General features: G+C 42.1%; 1 non-coding gene across 1 annotated transcript; it reads left to right on the plus strand.

Moving 5' to 3' along the window:
* Window positions 1-4,827: 4,827 nt before the first annotated feature.
* On the plus strand, window positions 4,828-4,934 carry LOC118480776. The gene has a single exon (XR_004863753.1). It is a non-coding gene; the product is annotated as a small nucleolar RNA R71 (small nucleolar RNA).
* Window positions 4,935-22,661: the final 17,727 nt, after the last annotated feature.

Raw genomic sequence — 22,661 nt, forward strand, 5'->3', positions numbered from 1 at the left:
ACAGATAGACAAGATGAATCACTTGGATCCGACTCGTGTGTAGTGTAACCTTTGATTATTTTGCACTTTTGCACTTGTTTAAGAGATTATCTTAGTTATTGTAGTAGGCCCCTCTTTTGAAGGCGACGTTACCCTCAACCCAGTAGTTTGAGTTAGCAAGGATACAATCCAAAAGGGTCGGGTTATTGAAAGATAATTAACTAAGTTATTAATGCATAATGTGGTAGGCCCCTCTTTTGAAGGCGACGTTACCCTCGGCTAAGTAGTCTGAGTCAGTAGGGATACAGTCCTAAGTAGCCGGGTTAAAGTTTTAATAGTAGTTTAACTTATGAGGGGGTCAAAGAGTTTGGACCCCCGCCATCCAATACCTTTGGGTATTGAAGGAGCTCCTACTAAATTTGACCTAGGTCCTTTGCAGGATCTATACACTGAACAATGGCAAGACTCTTACCAAACTGTTCCCTTAACCCCCGACCAGGTAGCCAACATACCTCCATATAGACCGTGGAGATGTGAATGGTGAAATCTTTTATTTTATATAGACAGTAAAATAATGCCAAGACACCACGGACAAACGATAAGGAAGAATCACCTTCAACATAAGAAACTAGTAATTAAAGTCATTAATACAAAACCACTTAAAAGTGCAAAAGATTAAAAATAAAAAGTATTACACTAAACACTTGTCTTCACCAAGTGATGTATGAGACTTAGGCAAACATGGCCTTTGATTGTCAAGAACTCTTACGATCAATCTTGGATCCCGAGACGACTCACACACTCTATGATGGACAATCGATGACGGTGTTGTGATGGTGGTGGGTGGTGGGTGAAGTGTGAGAGAGGTGGTGTGCCAAGGGATGAGTTGCAAGAGCTCCAAACACTCCTATTTATAGGCTGAACAAAAGCTCGGGCACGGCCCCGTGTCCGCTGGGCACGGCCCCGTGTCCATCCGCGTCTCTCTCTTCATTAATTGCAATTCACAATTTCATTAAATGCGTCTGTAGGAAGTTGACCACGCCCCCGTGTCCGCTGGGCACGGCCCCATGGTGGGCAACAGAAGCTTTTATGACTTTGTCTTTTCTGCTGACACTTGGGCACGGCCCCGTGCTCACTGAGCACGGGGCGTGTTCAGTCTTCTGTCTTCTTTGTTTTGCTTGGGAAGATGCTGTCGGGAGGTCGGACATGCCACTTTTGTTCCTTTTCTTGTATTTATGTTAGATTTAGCTTTCTTTTTGCTTCTTTTGTTCATTTGAGCTCATTTAATCCTGAAAATACAAAAGGAAGACAAAAGCACACTTTTTCCAACTTTGGTACTAAGAAAGGGTTAGTTTTATGCCACAATTGATATAATTTATATGTTGCATTTTGTGCACATCAAATACCCCCACACTTGAATCTTTGCTTGTCCTCAAGCAAAACTCTTTATAATGTGGCTTTTTCACTCCCAAATGGAATGGGTAGAAGAGAAGGTTTTTGGACTTGTCATAGAGTGTCGGGATTTCCAAGATTCTTTATTTAAGTTTTATTTTTATTTATTTACAATCCTATTCGTCATGATTTATTAAAAACGTTTCATAAGATAAATTACTTATTAGGGCATAACATACCTTTTTAAAATTCCATTTATATACAAGTTCACATACCTCACGGGGGATCACTCAACACTCGGCCGAAGGTGTATTTTTAGTGAATCACTCGAGAGCGGCATGGAACTTACTCCTACCATAGACTTGCCAAGCAATCAATCCTCCTCCTTTTTAACTATATACCTTTGTAAATATCAAGAGGACTCTTTTTTTTGGGTGAAGGGTTAGGCTTGGGCTAATGGTGGGTGGTTGGGTTAGTGGTTAGTAAAAGGGCGAAAAGCGTAAAAAGCATCGGTTTTTTTTAAAGACTTTTTATTTTTCACAATTTTAATTTTTTATTTTGATGAACCATTTCTTTCAAACAAGGTTAATTTTGATGGACTTGTTTGTTTATTTGGTTTCATCAACTTCTTCTTCTTCTTCTTCTTCTTTTTTTTGAAAAGTCATAAGAAAAACCGAGCTTTGTTACTAAAAGAAAAGGTTAAAATAAAAAGGTTTAGGTGGGTAAAATGGTGATTGTTTTGGGTTAAGAAATGAAAAGGTTTAGGCTCAAAGGGGTTAACTAGGGGGATTTTGGGTAGGTGGTAAAAAAAATGAAAAATAATGGTGTAGAAAGAAAAAGGGTTAGTCCTAATGCCTCCATCATTTACTTGGGTTTAAGTTGGTAAGGACCGGGAATGTATTGTCGTGGCAAGTTCTAGAGTTGTACGAACCAAGCGGCTATTCACACAAGAAACGAAAAATGAGCATTTAGTGTAAAGATATGTATTTGTATGCTCAATAAAGGCTCAAAACTCACTTTTGTGGGAAAGGGTTTTTATGTGATCAAGTATATATAATCGAATTTTAACTAAGCTTGTCATGCCGTTTCATAATTTTCTTATGTTGGTTCTTTTTATCACGACACTATCGGTTGTAAACTTGAAAAAATATAACCTTGTTAGAACTTGAATTCCCAACTTAAATTTGGACAAGTAAAAAAATGAAAATTTTTGAAAAAATTTGGGGTGATTAGCGGTTCCAATAGAGTTTTGTGTAAGGCTTGTTATTAGGACTTGCAAGATTCAAGGTTTTAGCATCCCCCCATACTTAAATTACACATTGTCCTCAATGTGTCCCAAAAATAAGTTTTTAGGTTGATTGAATGTGTAAAAGGCTGTTAAAAGCAAAATTTTTATGTTACTGGCATCCTGGGCACGGCCTCGTGGTGACCGGGCACGGTCCCGTGTTCAGGTGCCAGTGAAAAAAATTAATAAAGAGAAACAGAAGCCTGGACACGGGGGCGTGTTCAGTGAACACGGCCCGTGTCCAGTTACCTGAACTGGGCGATTTTTGCAGATTGTGCAGCACGGGGCCGTGTTGGGCGGACACGGCCCGTGCTGAACTTGCTGTAATGAAGAAATTTTTGTCGGATGGCCTTGTTTTCGTGCATGGGTGATGTTTCTCATTTCCCTTGTTATTCTTCACCATCCCGAATGTGTTTTATTTGTGCAAATTCAAATTAAACTAAAAATTAAACTAAACTAAGGATAGTTCCGCGGAATGCCTCCGTGGTGCGCCACGTTGATAAGGGTCCTTGGCTAGACCCAAGTGAGGTTATATGTTTTCCGAGCGGGATGTTTTGCATCCCATGTTGCACCGTCGGAGAGCATCATCCAAACTCGAATCAATAACCTTCATGTAATTGACCGGGTCATCGTCCTCTACTCCCTTCCCAACCCCAAACTTCACTTCCTTATCTCCATACTTCAAAGTGAGTGTTCCGTCATTCATGTCTACCACTGCTTGCGCGGTGGCTAGAAATGGCCTCCCTAGTATGAGGGGGAATTCGGTGTCTTCTTCCATATCTAGTATGACAAAGTCGGCCGGATAGACGAAATTGTCGACTTTGACCAATAGGTTTTCAGCGACACCTTGTGGGTATTTGACGGATCTGTCGGCAAGTTGTATACTCATCTTGGTAGGGCTCGTTTTTCCTAGGCCGAGTCGCTTGAACATTGATGCGGGCATGAGGTTAATGCTAGCCCCAAGGTCGGCTAGTGCATTACGAATGGGGGATTCCCTGATATAGGAAGGAATTGTGAAGCTTCCGGGATCAATCTTCTTTTATGGGAGTTTATTGAGTACGAGGACGGAGCATTCTTCGCCTAGGTTAACTAATTGCAATGATTCGATCTTCCTTTTATGAGTGAGGAAATCCCTCATGAATTTTGAGTATTTAAGCGTTTGAGTTAGGACTTCGATAAAAGGAATATTAACATGCAATTGTTTTAGTAGACTTTCGAATTTTGCGAATTGCTCATTGGTCTTTTGACGAATTAACCTACCAGGGTACAGAACCGGAGGAGCCTTGGTAGGCTCTTGAAGTAGAGGAGAAGCCTTCTCTTGTTGGGGCGGTGTTGTGCTTTCCTCAGTTGGTGGTGGCGGAGCTTCTACGGGACCCACGGTACGGTTTCTTAATGTTATGAGATGAACTTGTGCTTTCGGGTTTGTTTCGGTATTACTTGGTAATGCGCCTTGCAGTCTCTCGGAGAAATTTTGAGCTAGTTGATTTATTTGTTTTTCAATGTTTTGTATACTAGCTTGTTGATTTCTAAAATTCGATTCCAATTGTTGAAATCGATCCGAGTTTTTCTTTTCAGTGTCGAAGATGAGGCGAGATATAGTATCTTCAAGCCTTTCTCGTCCACCTTGTTGTTGAGGGAAATTTTGTGACTCATTTCGTGGTTGTTGAAAGTTTGTTCGTTGGTTTAGGCTTTGTTGGTTACTACTATTGCCGGGTTCTCTCCAACCAAGGTTAGGGTGGTTACGCCATCCTTGGTTGTAGGTACCCGTTGGAGGACCCGACGGCCTAGGTCTATTATCAATGTAGTTTACCGACTTTGATTGATCATCTGTTTCTTTCATACAACTCCAATTTTCATGTGGCCCACCACACCCTTCACAAGCCATAACCGAGACCGTTTTTGTCATTTCTAACTTTTTAATTTTTGAAGAAAGGGCCTCGATTTGGGCTTGTAAAGAAGTGCTTTCATCAACCTTATGGGCGCCTGGGGCAATAGATTTATTGCCTCAGGGAGTGTGCCACTGAAAATTGGTTTGAGCAATTTCCTCGATTTGATTGTATATTTCATGTAGGCATCGATTACCTAAAAGTCCCCCGGAGCTAGAGTCAAGTGTTTGTCTCGTGTGTGGCAACAACCCGTTGTAGAAAGTGGATACTTGTTGCCATACCGCAAGACCGTGATGGGGACACTTTCGTAATAGCTCATTGAACCTTTCCCAAGTTTCATATAAGGATTCCCCATCCTCTTGTGAATATGTATTAAATTCAGTCATTAATTTAGCCGATTTTAGCGGGAGGGAAATACTTATATAGAAATTTTTGGGCTAGTTCATCCCAAGTGTTTACCGAACCAACTGGGGGGGGGGGGGGCGTTGAGCCAAGCTTTTGCTCGGTCTTTTAGTGAAAATGGAATCATTCAAAGGAGGATGGCGTCATTTGATGCTCCATTGATTTGAAAGGTATCACATATTTCTAAGAAATTAGCAATATGTAGATGGGGATCCTCATCCACAAGCCCATGGAAGGTTGCGGAGTTTTGAAGCATTTGTATCAAATGCGGCCGAAGTTCGAAGTTGTTGGCTTCAACATTCGGTGCATTGATAGCGGCGCCGAGATTACCTACGGTGGGTCGTAGGTAATCCATGCGGGTACGTTGGTCCGCCAATGGAAGTGGGTTCCCTGGAACCTTCTCTTGGTTTTTAGCTTTAAGTCTTTTTCTGAGAAAGCGTTCGGGTTCTTCTAGAGGTTCTTTTATGTCTCTACTAGAACTGGAGCTCATACACTACGTTGAAAGTTCAGATGTGGTGTCTAGTTCCAAGTCCTGCAATAAAAACAGAAAAGAATGCTGGTCAGGAAGTTCACCACGGCCCCGTGCTCAGTGAACACGGCTCGTGGTCGGAGATACAGCGATTGTTTTCCGGATCCCTGTTACTGGAAAGTTGGACACGGCCCCGTGTTGCACCGACACGGCCCCGTGCTCAGCCCTCTGTAACTCGGAAAATAAAAACTGCAAGTGACACTGCTGGGCACGGCCCGTATCCGACCAGGCACGACCCGTGCTGAGCTCTACAGAAACGGAAAAATTAAGAAAATCCAAAAAAAATAAAAAGAAAATTAGAAAAAATGATTAGGTCGTTGATTCCTAACTTTCATAAAATCCTTGTGTCCCCGGCATCGGCGCCAAAAACTTGATGCGTGTTAGTGTGTATATGTTTTAAGCCATTTTTACACTTTTTAGCCAAGTTTTAAATTTATAAAACACGATATTTACTAACACTAAACACACATATGGGCAAGCGCACCCATGGTGGACGTAGTATAGTGTTGGTAAGATACCGAGGTCGTCCAAGGACACAAGAGCTTTTAGTACCGGTTTATCCTCAACGTCTAATCAATCAAAATGTTAGAAAAAAGTTGTTAAACTAAGAAAATAAAACTAACTAAAATGCTGAAAAATAAAATAAAAATAAAACAGATAGACAAGATGAATCATTTGGATCCGACTCGTGTGTAGTGTAACCTTTGATTATTTTTGCACTTTTGCACTTGTTTAAGAGATTATTTTAGTTATTGTAGTAGGCCCCTCTTTTGAAGGCGACGTTACCCTCAACCCAGTAGTTTGAGTCAGCAAGGATACAATCCTAAAGGGTCGGATTATTGAAAGAAAATTAATTAAGTTATTAATGCATAATGTGGTAGGCCCCTCTTTTGAAGGCGACGTTACCCTCGGCTAAGTAGTCTGAGTCAGCAGGGATACAATCCTAAGTAGCCGGGTTAAAGTTTTAATAGTAGTTTAACTTATGAGGGGGTCAAAGAGTTTGGACCCCCGCCATCCAATACCTTTGGATATTGAAGGATGTCCTACTAAATTTGACCCAGGTCCTTTGCAGAATCTATACACTGAACAATGGCAAGACTCTTACCAAACCGTTCCCTTAACCCCCACCAGGTAGCCAACATACCTCCATATAGACCGTGGAGATATGAATGGTGAAAATCCTTTATTTTATATAGACAGTAAAATAATGCCAAGACACCACGAACAAACGATAAGGAAGAATCACCTTCAACATTAGAAAGTAGTAATTAAAGTCATTAATACAAAACCAGTTAAAAAGTGCAAAAGATTAAAAATAAAAAGTATTACACTAAACACTTGTCTTCACCAAGTGATGTAAGAGACTTAGGCAAACATGGCCTTTGATTGTCAAGAACTCCTACGATCAATCTTGGATCCCGAGATGACTCACACACTGTATGATGGACAATGGATGATGGTGGTGGATGATGGTGTTGTGATGGTGGTGGGTGGTGGGTGAAGTGTGAGAGAGGTGGTGTGCCAAGGGATGAGTTGCACGGCCCCGTGTCCATCCGCGTCTCTCTCTTCATTAATTACAATTCGCAATTTCATTAAATGCGTCTTCAGGAAGTTGACCACGCCCCCGTGTCCGCTGGGCAAGGCCCCGTGGTGGGCAACAGAAGCTTCTATGACTTTGTATTTTCTGCTGACAGTTGGGCACGATCCCATGCTGACTGAGCACGGGGCGTGTTCAGTCTTCTGTCTTCTTTGTTTTGCTTGGTAAGATGCTGTCGGGAGGTCGGGCATGCTACTTTTGTTCCTTTTCTTGTATTTATGTTAGATTTAGCTGTCTTTTTGCTTCTTTTGTTCATTTGGGCTCATTTAATCCTGAAAATACAAAAGGAAGACAAAAGCACACTTTTTCCAACTTTGGTACTAAGAAAGGGTTAGTTTTATGCCACAATTGATATAATTTATATGTTGCATTTTGTGCACATCAAATACCCCCACACTTGAATCTTTGCTTGTCCTCAAGCAAAACTCTTTATAATGTGGCTTTTTCACTCCCAAATGGAATGGGTAGAAGAGAAGGTTTTTGGACTTGTCATAGAGTGTCGGGATTTCCAAGATTCTTTATTTAAGTTTTATTTTTATTTATTTACAATCCTATTCGTCATGATTTATTATAAACGTTTCATAAGATAAATTACTTATTAGGGCATAACATACCTTTTTAAAATTCCATTTATATACAAGTTCACATACCTCACGGGGGATCACTCAACACTCGGCCGAAGGTGTATTTTTAGTGAATCACTCGAGAGCGGCATGGAACTTACTCCTACCATAGGCTTGCCAAGCAATCAATCCTCCTCCTTTTTCCAACATTAGTACTAAAAAGGGTTAGTTTTATGCCACAATTGATGTAATTTATATGTTGCATTTTGTGCACATCAATACTCAACCATGGAAAAGTTAGTGCTCGCGCTGCTACGGGCCTCCAGGAGGCTACGCAGGTATTTCACCGGACATGTAATCACTATACTCACTAACTTCTATATTGGCACAATCTTGCAAAACCAGAGACGTCAGGACGCTTGGTGATATTCGCTAATTTACACATATTTTAGTCCCCCATTTTGTCCCCATTTTATGCGTTTTCGGCCGTAAAACCGTCATTCGGATACTTAAATATGTATACTTTCGTTTACAGGCCTAAAACAGCATACCAGACGAGATGATAGTGAAAACGAGAACTTTCCGGACAAAACGACAAAGCTGCGGACATTCTGTTAGAAAACTGACCTGGGCAAGTGGCACGGTCGTGCGGTCTGAGGAACGACCGTGCATCTACGACAAACCAAGATCAGCCGGTGATGAACGACCAGTTCTGCTGTCCGTGCAACGAGATCCCGGAATGGCACGGTCGTGCCATATGAAGAACGGTCGTGCGAGACCGAAGACCAGTCAACTCTGCTGATGTCATGAACAATAACTACAATAATGCATAAAGTGAACGGTCGTGCGATCGGTGCACGACCGTGCGACATCGAAAAGATATAAAAAGCGAACAGAAGCATTCTGTTCGTAACTTTGGAATTTTGGAGAGCTTCACAGGCGATTTTCAGGCTCCGGAAGCATCAGCTTTAGCCCGGATTCAAGCCACATTGCCCGGTTTAGCTCGGTTACTATCAGGATTCTCATTCTTATGCTTGTTTATGGTTTGGTTTCTTAAATCTTTCCATAATTTTGTTATGTTTCAAGCATTTAGACTGATTATTATGTATTAATGTAAGCCTTTGGGCAAAACCACAACAATTCCTTGCTTGATTATAGCCATTAGTATGTTATCTTTGTTTGTAATGACATTTGGAAGTATTTTCTATGATTATCTTTGATGATTAGTTTGCAACCTTGTTATTGATATTGATTTCTTGATTATAAGTAATTGTGTTGGATGATTGGTGCTTGGTTAGTTAAGATAATTGAAAAATAAAGCTTAATTAATCATGTATTAGTAAACTTTAAACTTGGTTAACTAGTTTAACTTGGTTAAAATGTGGGCATCATGATACTAGAAATGGTTAGTGGTTTAATAAAATGTAATTATTGTTAATCAAGAAAGCTTGCCCTCACGGAAGGACTCTAACGGGTTAGATGGTGTTGTTATGAATTCTTGCCATGATTTGTTAGCTTAGTTAGTAGTTTCGGCCAAAATTGCTATCTTGGTGAATTTATGTGCAAGATTTGTAAAATGAACTCGGTTGTGATTTAATCTAGTTTATGCTTGTCTCGGTGGTTGCATTGTGTTTATCGATGTCGCTTTCCTTGATTAAGTGAGGTTAGAAAACTCCTAACGGATGACTAACTTATTTTTAGGAGATTTTTGTAGACATTTATCAATTGCACGTTAAAGAACAATTTTAGGTGGTTAAAGTGTGTTTATCGTTTTAACTTTCCGAATGATTATCACGTTAGGATTCTCGAAAGGGATACTAATTGTCTTAAATTGGAAAACTGACCGAATGCTTCTAGTGCCAAAACCGACTTAGTTGACATGCTTTGGTTGTGTATTAAGCAAGGCTATTTATCTATTTTAGTATTTGTATTCTACTATGTTTTATAAGTTTGTATTTATGCTTACTTTATTTTAATTAAAACCAAACAACTTATGTTTTTACCGGTAATTTAGTGACAAAGGTATAGTATTATTTCTCCGCCCATTTCCGTGGATCGATACTTGGTTCTTACCGATACTTTACTACATATATGATGGGGTACACTTGCCTCTTTCGTGTGTGTTTTGATGTAAAAGTAATAATCACTTTTATAAATTTAAAGCGAAATCGTGTGTAATTTCATTGTAAAAATATGTATAGTCACACACACGATCTAGTTTTTGGCACCGTTGCCGGGGAGAGATTTAAAGATTTGTTGATTGATGTTCCACATCATGGCTTCTCCAAGTGACAGCTGGTTTTGACGTTCTATCAGGGGCTCAGTTACCACACACGGGAGCGATTAGACGTGAACGCAGGAGGCGATCTTGGAACTAAGACACAGACAGAAGCGTATGATATTATAGAAAAAGCTGCGTTGAAATCCAGCTCGCGTCGGGAGGGAGATAGAGGCCGGGCAACATCATCATCATCATCTCGCGCAGGAGCACACGCGGTGGATGACTACACGGCCATTACTGCACAAATCTCGGCTCTTTCAGCAAAATTCGATAAATCCCAGATGATTGCACAAACCGGTTCGGGATGTGACCAATGTGGAGTGTCACATGAGCCTAGTGCATGCTTTCAGGGAGTTGTGTTTGAGAGCCACGGAGAGGTAGATTTTGTTGGTAATCAAGTGAGGCCGCAGAACAATCCCTACAGCAACACCTATAATCCCGGTTGGAGAAATCACCCAAATTTTGGGTGGCGAGCGAACACAAGAAATCAGAACCCATTGGGGTTCACTCAGCGTGCTCCAGCACCCCAGCAGGGTCAGCAGTACCAGCAGTACAACCAACCTTACCAGCAACGTCCATATTCGTACCAGAATCAGGGCACTGGGAGTAGCTCCCAGCAGCAGGCCGCTCAGTCTAGTTCCAAGTTGGAGGATATGATGGCTCAGCTTCTCTCTAGCTCCGAGAAACGATACCAACAAAGCGAAGATCGTTTTCTAGCTAACGAGGGAGAAATGAAGAGTAAAAAAGCCCCGATTCAGAATATCGAGAATCAGGTTGGTCAGCTGGCGCAGATGATGTCCAAAAGACCCCCAGGTGGTCTTCCGGGTAATACAGAACCAAACTCGGGCGGATATGTGAATGCGATCATGACCAGGAGTGGAAAAACTACCGGACCCGTCATATCGGACTCATCACCGATCACTGGAGCGGTCCCGACTGACACACCGGACGAAGTGCAAGCCAGGCTACGCCCAGCAAGTACAGCACAAGTCCAGGAGCCGGTCAAAGATTATGTTCCACCAGTACCTTATCCAGGCAGGCTGAAGAAACAGAAGAACGAAGAGCAATACGGTAAGTTCCTTGAGTTGTTTAAGCAACTACACATTAATATACCGTTTATTGAAGCCTTGGCCCAGATGCCAAAGTATGCGAAATTCCTAAAGGATATCCTCTCGAATAAACAGAAGCTCGAGGATATATCATGTGTGGTGATGAATGAAACTTGTTCCGCCGTTCTGCAAAACCGTCTGCCCACAAAAATGGGAGATCCGGGTAGTTTTACGCTCCCGTGTTTGATTGGAAACATGTCTGTTAGCCATGCATTGGCTGACTTGGGAGCGAGTATCAACCTTATGCCGTATAAGGTTTTTACTAAGCTGGATCTGGGTGAGCCGTCACCCACTAGGATGAGCATTCGGTTGGCAGGCCGCTCAATAAAGTATCCGCGTGGATTTGTGGAAAACATGCTTGTAAAATTCGATAAATTTGTTTTCCCCGTGGACTTTGTTATCCTAGACATGGACGAAGATTCAAGAGTGCCTTTAATAGTTGGACGCCCGTTCCTCAACACAGCGAGGACGATTGTTGATGTGGCAGCTGGCCAAATCACGCTCCGAGTAAATGACGAGCACGTGACATTTGATATTAAAAGATCAATGCAGCATCCACAAAGTCACGATGACATGCTTTACTATGTCGACATTGTCGACGCATGTGTGTGCTCTCATTTTCAAGGCACTGTTGACGAGATTGATTCGGACACACGTCTGTTGTGTGGGGACCTGATTGGCATTACGCAGGAGGGCCACGATTTCGAGTAGCCAGTCTATCAGATTGGTGACGATGGTTCCCAGAGTCCGGAGAGGTTTCTAGAATTTGTCCATGTAAAAGAGGAGGAAGCAAAGCCTTCGGTTGAAGATCCGACGCCTTTGGAGTTGAAAGAACTCCCGCCACATCTCGAGTATGCATTTCTGGACGAGGAGCGTCGCTTACCGGTCATAATTTCGGCATCATTGGAAAAGGATGAGAAAAATCAGCTTCTCGAGGTTTTGAGACTTCATAAGAGAGCCATTGCATGGAAAATCGTGGACATCAAGGGCATCAATCCTTCTTTTTGTACTCACAAGATTCTGATGGAAGACGAGTACAAACCATGTGCACAGCATCAGAGGCGTTTAAATCCGAATATGCAAGACGTGGTGAAGAAGGAAGTAATTAAGTTATTGGATGCCGACATGATTTATCCTATTTCTGACTCTGTGTGGGTGAGTCCGGTGTAGGTTGTACCTAAGAAAGGTGGTATGACTGTAGTTTCAAATGATAGGAATGAGCTAATTCCTACCCGTACCGTCACTGGGTGGCGAGTTTGCATTGACTACCGCAAGTTCAATGATGCTACTCGCAAGGACCACTTCCCGCTTCCATTCATCGACCAGATGTTGGAACGTCTGTCGGGGAAGTTGTATTACTGTTTCTTGGACGGGTTCTCTGGGTACTTCCAAATTCCTATTGCTTCTGAGGATCAGGAGAAGACTACCTTTACCTGTCCCTTCGGCACGTTCGCCTACCGGCGGATGCCTTTTGGGCTATGTAATGCACCAGCGACCTTCCAGAGATGCATGGTTGCAATTTTTCATGACATGATCGAGGATTCTATGGAGGTTTTCATGGATGACTTTTCGGTATTTGGGGATTCCTTAGATCATTGTTTGAAAAATTTGAAAAGGATGTTGAAGAGGTGTGAGGAGACGAATCTTGTCCTAAACTGGGAAAAGTGCCACTTCATGGTGAAGGAAGGCATAGTTTTGGGACACAAGATTTCGCATGCTGGTATGGAGGTCGATCCAGCCAAAGTGGATATCATTTCACGACTTCCACCTCCCACCTCTGTGCGAGCAATGCGGAGCTTTCTTGGTCATGCGGGGTTCTATAGGCGATTCATCAAGGATTTTTCAAAGATCGCTAGGCCCATGACCCGTTTGTTGGAGAAAGACGCTCCGTTCATATTTGGAGATGATTGCTTGAGAGCCTTTGACCTTCTCAAGCAAAAGTTGTTTGAGGCCCCTATTTTAGTTGCACCAGACTTGAGTCTGCCGTTTGAGATTATGTGCGACGCGAGTGATTACGCTATAGGGGCCGTTCTTGGCCAAAAGAGAGAAAAGCACTTTCACCCGATCTATTATGCGAGCAAAACTCTTCACGACTCTCAGGAGCATTATACCATGACAGAAAAAGAGCTCTTGGCGGTCGTTTTCGCATTTGATAAATTTAGATCGTACTTGGTGCTTTCGAAAACCGTTGTGTATACTGATCAGGCAGCCATCAGATATCTGTTCAGCAAACAGGACGCTAAACCGCGTCTGATCAGGTGGATCTTGTTGCTGCAGGAGTTCGATATTGAAATTCAAGATAAAAAGGGTGCGTTGAATGTAGCGGCTGACCATCTATCTTGGTTAGAGCACGGAGACATCGTGGACGCGTGTTGGGATTCCATAAATGACAACTTCCCACACGAGTCTTTGATGAGTGTTGAGATATGCGATGAGTCGCCATGGTTCGCCGACCTTGCGAACTACCTTGCTTGCGGGATTCTGATTAAAGGGTTGACTCACCAGCAAAAGAGGAAATACTTTTCGGATGTCAAGCAGTACATTTGGGATGACCATTACTTGTTTCAGGTTGGTGCTGATCAGGTGATAAGGAGGTGTGTTTCAGGGAAGGAGGAGACCGATATTCTGCGCCATTGTCACGAGGGACCTACCGGAGGCAACCATGGGGTCAACTTTACCGCCAAGAAGGTGTTGGATTTCGGGTTTTATTGGCCGACTATATTTCGTGATGCGCAGAGTTGGGTTAGAGCGTGCGATGCTTGCCAGAGGGCGACAAATATATCGGCACGTGATGAAATGCCTCAGAACTGGATTCAGGTTTGTGAAGTCTTTGATATCTGGGGGATAGACTTCATGGGACCATTTCCCCCCTCACGAGGTAATAAGTGCATCCTGGTCGCAGTTGACTATGTATCCAAATGGGCGGAGGCACAGGCCTTACCCACCAATGATGCTAGGGTGGTCGTGAGATTTCTGAAAAGCTTATTTGCCCGGTTTGGCGCTTCGAAAGCGCTTATCAGTGACAGAGGGACGCATTTTTGCAATACCCAGCTCGAGAGAGCTTTGTCACGTTATGGTGTGCATCACCGTCTATCCACGCCCTATCATCCGCAGACAAGTGGGCAGGTGGAAGTCACGAACTGGGTGCTGAAGAGAATCCTTGAGCGGTCAGTAGGTGCAAACCGCAAGGATTGGTCGGATAAGCTTGATGAAGCGTTGTGGGCTTTCCGTACGGCTTACAAGACGCCTATTGGGACTACTCCCTTTAGGCTTGTTTACGGAAAGGCATGCCATTTACCGGTTGAGTTGGAGCATAAAGCGATGTGGGCTCTAAAAACGGCAAATCTAGACCTAAAATCCGGAGGTGAAGCCCGGTTTCTCCAGATTCATGAATTGGAATAGCTACGACAACGCGCTCATGAAAGCTCCGTGTTGTACAAGGAGCGCACGAAGAGATTGCACGATAAACGCTTGAAGGACCACACAGAATTCCAAGTGGGCGATCTTGTTCTTCTTTACAACTCGCGGTTGGGCTTATTTCCCGGGAAGCTTCATTCATGTTGGACAGGCCCATACACAGTTAAAGAGGTATTTCCATATGGGACTGTTGCAATAGAGAACGCGGACGGCGTTATTTTCAAAGTAAATGGGCATCGCTTGAAGTTGTACGTTGCCGGGCCGATAGAGTCGGCGGTGGAGGTCATTGAGCTCCAAACCCCGCACACATCATAAGTGTGGGAAGGAGAGAGTCTACGCTACTGACTCGCGGATCAAAAATGTAGCAAGAGCGTCAAAAGCGCTTTAGGGGTAAAATCGTCCTTTTTGTATTTTTCTAGTTTTAGCGTAATTTAGGAGTGTTTGGTAGTTTCCGTTAGTTTGTACAGTTTTTATACATGCCGAGTGAAGGGTCTGCATGGGAATAATGTTAGAACAGTTTGCAGATGGTAAAAATGGCGAAAAACGGCCGAAAAGGGTGCTGAAACTGTTTACTGCAGAAAATTCTGATCTGCAGATATGGCACGGCTGTGCCACCTATCGCACGACCGTGCGTTTGCGGGCAGGCCGGAACGGGGAGTCGCACCCCTGGTGCATCTCCGAGAACAACGCGAAGGGTCAGCCAAATGTCGGCGACGCACGACCGTGCGGTTCGACGCACGACCGTGCGATTGGCTGAGGGCAGTTTGGTCATTTGTCAATATAAATACCCTCATCTGCAGCCCCCATTCACAATTCACGAACCCTAACTGATGCCGACCGTTCCAGAGCGTTTTTTGCCTTAAATCGCACGGTTTCTTCGCACGGTTTCACCCATCTCATTGCACGGTATGTTCCTTCTTGTAGATTTTCAGTTTCTTCGCTTTCTAGGTTAGATTCATCCGATTCTTCAAGGATTCTCTAGGGTTCTCTTCATAAACAAATCGAAACCCTAGCCCTTGCAAGAACCATGTATATCGTGAACACCCAGTTGAGATTCCGACCCCTGTTGGCCCAATACTTGTTGGAATTTGCAAAAATCAGGTTGTTATTAGATCAGGGGTTCGAAAAACTGCAGAATCGGAGTTGCACGGTCGTTCCTTGGTGGAACGATCGTGCCTTGCCGGCTTTTCACTGATTCTGATGTTGGCTCGGTATTACACGGTTGTGCCGTTGATCGCACGCCGTGCGGTTACGACATGTGCCGGTCACATCTGCTCGATCTCGGTGATGCACGACCGTGCGACAGGCCGCATGCCCGTGCCAATCACCCAGATCAGTTTGATAGAACCTTCATAATTGTGCGTTCTGCTGTTTTCGAATGAAATTTTTCCTGTTCCATGATTTCTAACTATATTCCTCGTGCAGATGAATCATCCCTTCCTTCAGTTTAACCCCAACGATGAACGAGAAGCCCTTTGTATCCCACGACGGGACGCCTTATGGAGAAGGCGAGGGCAGTTTGGCGTCCCCAGGAGGTTGGATTGGGACGTTATGAGGGATCTCAATCAGTTTGATAGACTAGAGAACATGATCAGTATCCCGCTTGCACGCTTAGTAGCTATCGACCGACCCATCTATCTTGAGCTAACGATAGAGTTTTTCTCGACCTATGCCTATGAAAAACCAATTGCTGCTAGAAGGCCAAAATTCCGCTACAAGGTTGGGTGGACGTTGGCACACTTGGTCGGTAGGTCGATTGGGTAGGAGGTTGGGTATCTGCACAACTGCAGACATGGATTCTGAGTTTTTCACGGAGCAGTTTAACTTTCCGTCTGATGAAGCACGAGCTGCATTCTGGGCTGCAAATGCTATTGGTGACCCTTACGACCCGAGAATGTCTAAGGCTTCACGGTTGAGAGACCCATTGGTTCGAGTGATGCATCATGTGTTTAGCCACACTATTTGCGGCCGCATGGACAGTCTGGGGAACTGTCCAACACCGGATTTGATTTTTCTATACGCGCTGGTTGAGGGAGTACTCGTCAACCTAGCCGCAAGGATGGCTGAATACTTTGTGAAGTACTCAGGTAGAACACCCAACAGTCAGATTCATGGCGGTCAATATGTGACCGAGATTGCTTACAACCTAGGGTTGATGACTGATGAGGTGCTTGAGAGTCTCACCCATGTGACCGATGGTGTTTATGTTGATATTCGGTCGTTGAAAGCGATGGGGGTAATTGCTGAGACTGATCACGGGGATAGGTTGAGGGGGCTCAACAACGAGGTCTGGGACCCGTTACCCCCACTTCCAGCAGACGAAGAGGATGTAGAAATGGAGGAGCAGCATGCAGTTCAGCAGCACGGACCGCACACACCACCACACCAGCCACAGACACCGCCACATGAGCCGCAGCACCATGATTACCACCAGCATGAGGATTGGCCAGAGTTTTACCAGCAGTTCCAGCAGATGCGTGTTACGCAGGAGCAACATGGGACCTATATCGACCAGATTAGGACTAGCTAGGACCAGATCCGGGCTAGTCAGGATCAGCTCAGGGCCACTCAGGATCAGCTTAGGCATAGCCAGGAGAGTTTATACCAGGGGGTGAGTGCCGGATTTTCATACTTGTTCGGGGAGATGCACCATGCATATCCCGACTACTTTCAGCACCCTCCATAGTTCCCACCGTGGAACCCACCTGGTTATGGTGATGCGGGCCCATCCTTCAGGAGAGACGATGATGGTGATGACGAGTAGGAGATGATGGTGTAGTTCGTTGGTGGTTTTTATTACTATTTCAGTACTTGTTATTTCGGGTGTTCTTTTTGCTTAGTATTTCAAACACCCTCGTATTGTATTTTATTTTCAAAACACTTTACTTTATGTTATGTCTTTGTTTCGATTGGTAGTATTTATGTACATTATGGTTTTTATGTTATTCTGTTATTGTTCTGTTTTGGTGTACATGTGACATACTTGCAGATCCGACATATCTTGGACCGGAGCATATGACAGACACAGCTTTGGAAGTCTCGTTTCATCAGATATCATCTTGAGGGGAGTACTATTATCCTTTTTCTCTATATTTTGGTTTCGCATTGGAGACAATGCGAAGTTCAAGTGTGGGGAGGGGGTTAACTTCGTTAACTTTGTTTGTCCTCTAAAAAAAACCCAGAAAATCCATTCAAAAATATATGTTTTCTGTATATATTTTAGTAAATAAACCGGTTGGTTGTGTTTTAGAAAGCTTCGGACTTGATAAAAACTCGACAAGCAAAATATTTTTGGAAAACGAAACCGGAAAGCGTGACAAACAAAGAAAGACTTACATGATAGTTTTCACACTTTTACCCATTCCTTCCGTTACGTGAGCATATTTGAGCCTTGATATTGTTATATATTTTTTGTTCATTTCGGATATAGGAGTGAGCCGGATGTTATGTGTAATTTAGAACTTGTCACTAGTATACTTGTTGAGACCATGAACTTGCGGATTTGTGTAAAAGTGATAGGGGCACCTAGATAACCCCTTTGTTGTTAGCCCTGTTCTTTGTGTTGTGTTTCCCGTAAACCCTATGTTACCCTTTAGGATTAACCATGTCGAGCCTTCCCGTTTACCTTTGTCTACCCAATATTATCGCCCACTTAGCCTTATTTAGCTTTTTTATATTTTACCCCTTTTAGTGTTGAAACTCGGTTAAAATAATCGTTTAACTAGCGCTTGTTTACTATCTATTGTATAAATCCGTTAGTTTATATAAAAAAAAAACACCCTAAAATAGGGTGTAGTTGACAAAAACCGAGCGATTTTTAATGCTAAATTGTTTAAATATTGTTTATAAGCTCGGTGTCACAAAAGTCGCCTTTTTAAGGCGTTAGTATGTATAGTTGTTTTGTTTATCGCTAGTTAAACGCTAAAAACCGAGTTTTAACCATTTCGCCACTTTAAATATCCATTTCCATACCCTTCGCCCAAGCCTAAAAATAAAAGATCGAACAAATCAAAAACAAAACATAGTTTGTCCTATGTTCGTTGTCTAGACTCGGAACTCGAGGAATGTGCAATTTGTGCACTGAGATTAAACACAAAGGCTAGTGTTTAATTCGCTCAGTGTTGGCTCTGATACTAACCTGTCACACCCCTAATTTCCACGTGTCACCGGTGGGCCCAGTGGGGGAGTATCGTGACGTAGTTGAAATCATCATAGTCAAACAACACAAATTATAATGCACAGCGGCAGCATAAAGATAGATTTATTTCAACCAAACAAAGTGTAATATTCAAGTATCACAATGTAGCTGAAATAGATCCACAGGCGGATCAAAATAAAAAGGAGAAATTGTTCAACAGATAATGGCATCCAAGCTTGCGAGACTCTAACGATGCTAAGGAGTGGCCAGCCTATTACGTGTAGAACCTGTACTTAATCTTTTTGGGGAAAATACGTTAGTTTACACTGGTAAATACAATTTAACTGACTCATTTTGAAAACATTTTAAAAATTTATTTGAATGCACATGGCACAAACTCTTTATAACTTGGGATAATTAATAAACTTTAAACTTGTAAAAGAATTACATGTCTGTTATGCGTTCAGTCGCCCGGTTCGTGCCGGGTTTAAGATTAATAGACACACCACATAGTATAAAATCCATGGTGGGAAACCAATGGATTATACCTTAATAAATATGGACACATTGTCGGGTGTACGCCTACACCCGCGTGTCAAGGTCGTGGCCATTTCATGAATGATGCCAAGGATATCCGGGACATGGTCATTAAACTCCCAAAGGCGTAAAACAAACAACACCAATTTTTAAACGGGTCACATTGATAATACCTAACTACTAATGAGGAGGGGTCAATTGCCCGACCAAGCGGTATTTTATATACCGTACCCCAAGCCCGTATAAGGGAAAATAAGTTAAAAGTATTTACCTGAGCAAGTAATAACCACAACAAGCAAGTGCAAGTATCTTTTACTGGGTCTCCTATTCTGGAACGAAGGTTTATAATAACCTATTAGAATCCTAACGGGTCTTTTACTTAGCCTAAGCTTAGACCGGTTAGTTTCAAAAATAAATGCGGTTTAATTGCATGAAAGGCGAAAACCGGGAAGGAATGTGATTTAGACCCAACAAGTTTGGAGACTTGTATAATATGGGTAAACTAAACACATTCTGGATTTTGAGACAAAGATGATATGGTTTGACCCGTTTCGGCTAATACGCGTAAACTAGTTACAAAAGCCGACCCGAACGCGAAAATGCGTAACGGGTAACCATGTAAATCATATACAAGTTCCCTGAGATTATATGCACTAAATATGTTGTGATATCAGTAAGATATGTCCAATTATACCCATAATAAGTTTAAACTCAAATTATGCCTCATAAGGGCGTTTTGGTCATTTTAAAGGGTATAATAGGGTTAAACTAGTAATCTGAGTTACATATCTGAATAAATCAGTAAATATACTTAGTTTACTATGTTATAACAGTATAGTATCAAATATATGTGAATTTTATTAATTATAACCATCTTATGCACCGAAACGACATTTTAGTAATTTCACATAAGCCCTAAAGGTCAAAACTGGAAACCTGAGTTTGAGACCTTAGTTTACTGTTATAATATAAAATTTTACTGAACATATCAGTAGGTATCAACTCTTATATATATAAACTAGTTTTGATACATACTATGTCAAAAAAATGCCTAAAAAGGCGATTTGGAGCCATTTTCGGGTTTTGAAAGAAAAGCTGATATTTTTATGTTTCCAACAGGCTCAAAATAATATATTTAACATAATAAATTAGTAGAAAAAGGTTTGGGGTCAAAAGGATCTATAAAACTCATTTTATGGCCCAAAAGGGCAAAACCGGCAATTACCGAAATAAGCTTAAAACTCTAAGTTATGCTTAGCCTAAAAATAAATAAAAATCTTTAAAAATCCCAAAATATTATTATATATCCATGGGTATAAAGTTTTGATATAAAATTTGGTTTTAGTTAGGCTATATGCTAATTATGCTAATTAATTACTAAGAAAGCTTCTAATTACGCTAATGAGCATAACTCTTAATCTAGACCTCCAACTGATGTCAAATTTTGGTTACAAGTTTATAATTTAGTAACTAAGATGTTTACCCTTTCATACTTTCAAAAATCACATTTTATGGATATTTGGGCATAATGGTCAACTTATGGCATTTAACGGAAACTTGCATATTAATTAGACAACTAGTGAACCAAGCCGTATAATCACAGAGGGTTATACTAACATGTTACTAGGTCCAAAAGAAGCTCTAAGGCAATCCTAATCTTGACTAAAACGGGTCAGAACTGAAAGTCAAAGCGAAAGTCAAACTATGCGACTTTCGGTTCCAAATCAGGTTTAAATAGAAAATTGTCGAGTTGAACACGTTGGGACATGTTCTTACATTAGTTACCAAGTTATATTAATGATCAAACAGGTTGCATGTATCCTACATTGCTAATTATGAGTTAATTTGGATTTAAACATTCTGTTGACTTTTTAAAGTATGCTTTGACTCGACAATTAACATAGTTAGTGGGAATCTGGAAATACCCTTTTAAGGGTTTGTTACCCACATAATTACCTACTTAAAGGTATTTTTAATTCGAGATATTACTGAGTAATTATAGACTAATCTCGAAGCCAAACCTTAATTACGATAGTTTGACTTTTAGCTAATTAACTAAGCTAAAATGGATTAAGGATGATTAGGATCACTTACAATGGTCCTAAATAGGATTAGAGACTTAAGGGAATCTTGGTTGCTGTCCAGAGAAGCTCCAGAGAATGCTCCAAGTGAGTGGCATAATGAATGATCAAAGTTTACAACATTCACTCCCTTATATAGTGACCAAGATGCTCTAGGATCAAGACATGGAAGTCTAGGATGGTTACAAGATCATCCCAGGTGTCCCTAATAGGCTAAATACTGCCTAGCAAGTCCCTTGTTTCGAAAACCATAATAGTAAGGCAATGCAACAGGCTGAACAGGCAGCTGTCCATTTTCTGCTGCCAGCGACAGGCTTACGGACCGTAAGCTTAAGCTCTTGCGGTCCGTATGCTCCTCTTGCGGACCGTATGCTTGAATGGTTGCGGTCAGTAACCGCCTTTGCTGAAATCACCCAGGTACGCATCTTACGGACCGTAAGCCTAGGGCCATACGGTCCGTAACCGGAGGCCAGAAACCAAAAATTTTACAAACTTCCAAGTATTGACCATGCAATGTGTAATGCCGAATTTCTCATGCTTTTTCTGCAATGTAGGGACCATTTTGCTCAGCCTTTGCATGCCTAGCATGCTCTTACAACTTTGGCATCTTGTAAAAGTTTAAATTAACGGAAACTTCAAGGATTCAAATCTTGGATTCTCACAAAGGTTAAACATGTTTCATTAAGCTAGTTTCAATCCTCCTTACACAAGGATTTAAATCAAGATTTTAGTAGTAACTTCCTTAATGACCCAATTTCCATATAAAAGATGGAATTTTATTTATTTAGGAACAACCGGTTAATATATAACAGATGTTTATCAAATAATTTAAGGATCTTGGGATTTTATAATTTGGGTCGTTCAGAGGTATTTTAATAACATGTCGCCCTTGGGTCATTCAGAGGTATTTTTAATAACATGACGCCCTCTTAAAATCCTACCATACATCTTTATATTTGATCCGGGTTCCTGACACGTTTGTCCCACATGACACGTGTCTTTATTTTATTGGACAGGAATTTCCGAGGTGTTACAGGAATCCTCCCTGAGAACAAGGCAGAGGCCAGAAAGATACAAAACAAAGCGTTGTTCTATGAGATGAATGGAGGAATTTTGTATAGAAGATCCTTCTTAGGGCCACTACTGCGTTGTGTGGACCCTCAAGATGCAAGTTACCTGATCAGGGAGATTCATGAAGGCATCTGCGGCATTCATGCGGGCCCGCGCATGGTCGTAGCAAAGATAATGAACGCTGGTTACTATTAGCCAGGGATGCACGTCGACGCTCTAAAGGAGTTGCGCAAATGCGACTCCTGTCAAAGGCACGCTCCAAAAACCCTGCGCCCGAAGAATGATCTCATCCCTGTGTCCACTGCCTCGCCTTTCCAGCAGTGGGGGATTGATATGGTGGGACCTTTCCCTGAAGCTCCTGGAGCAGTGAAGTTCATAATTGTTGCCGTTGATT

The sequence above is a fragment of the Helianthus annuus genome, chromosome 7, assembly GCF_002127325.2.
Source record: "Helianthus annuus cultivar XRQ/B chromosome 7, HanXRQr2.0-SUNRISE, whole genome shotgun sequence".
In the NCBI taxonomy this organism is placed as follows: Eukaryota; Viridiplantae; Streptophyta; class Magnoliopsida; order Asterales; family Asteraceae; genus Helianthus; species Helianthus annuus.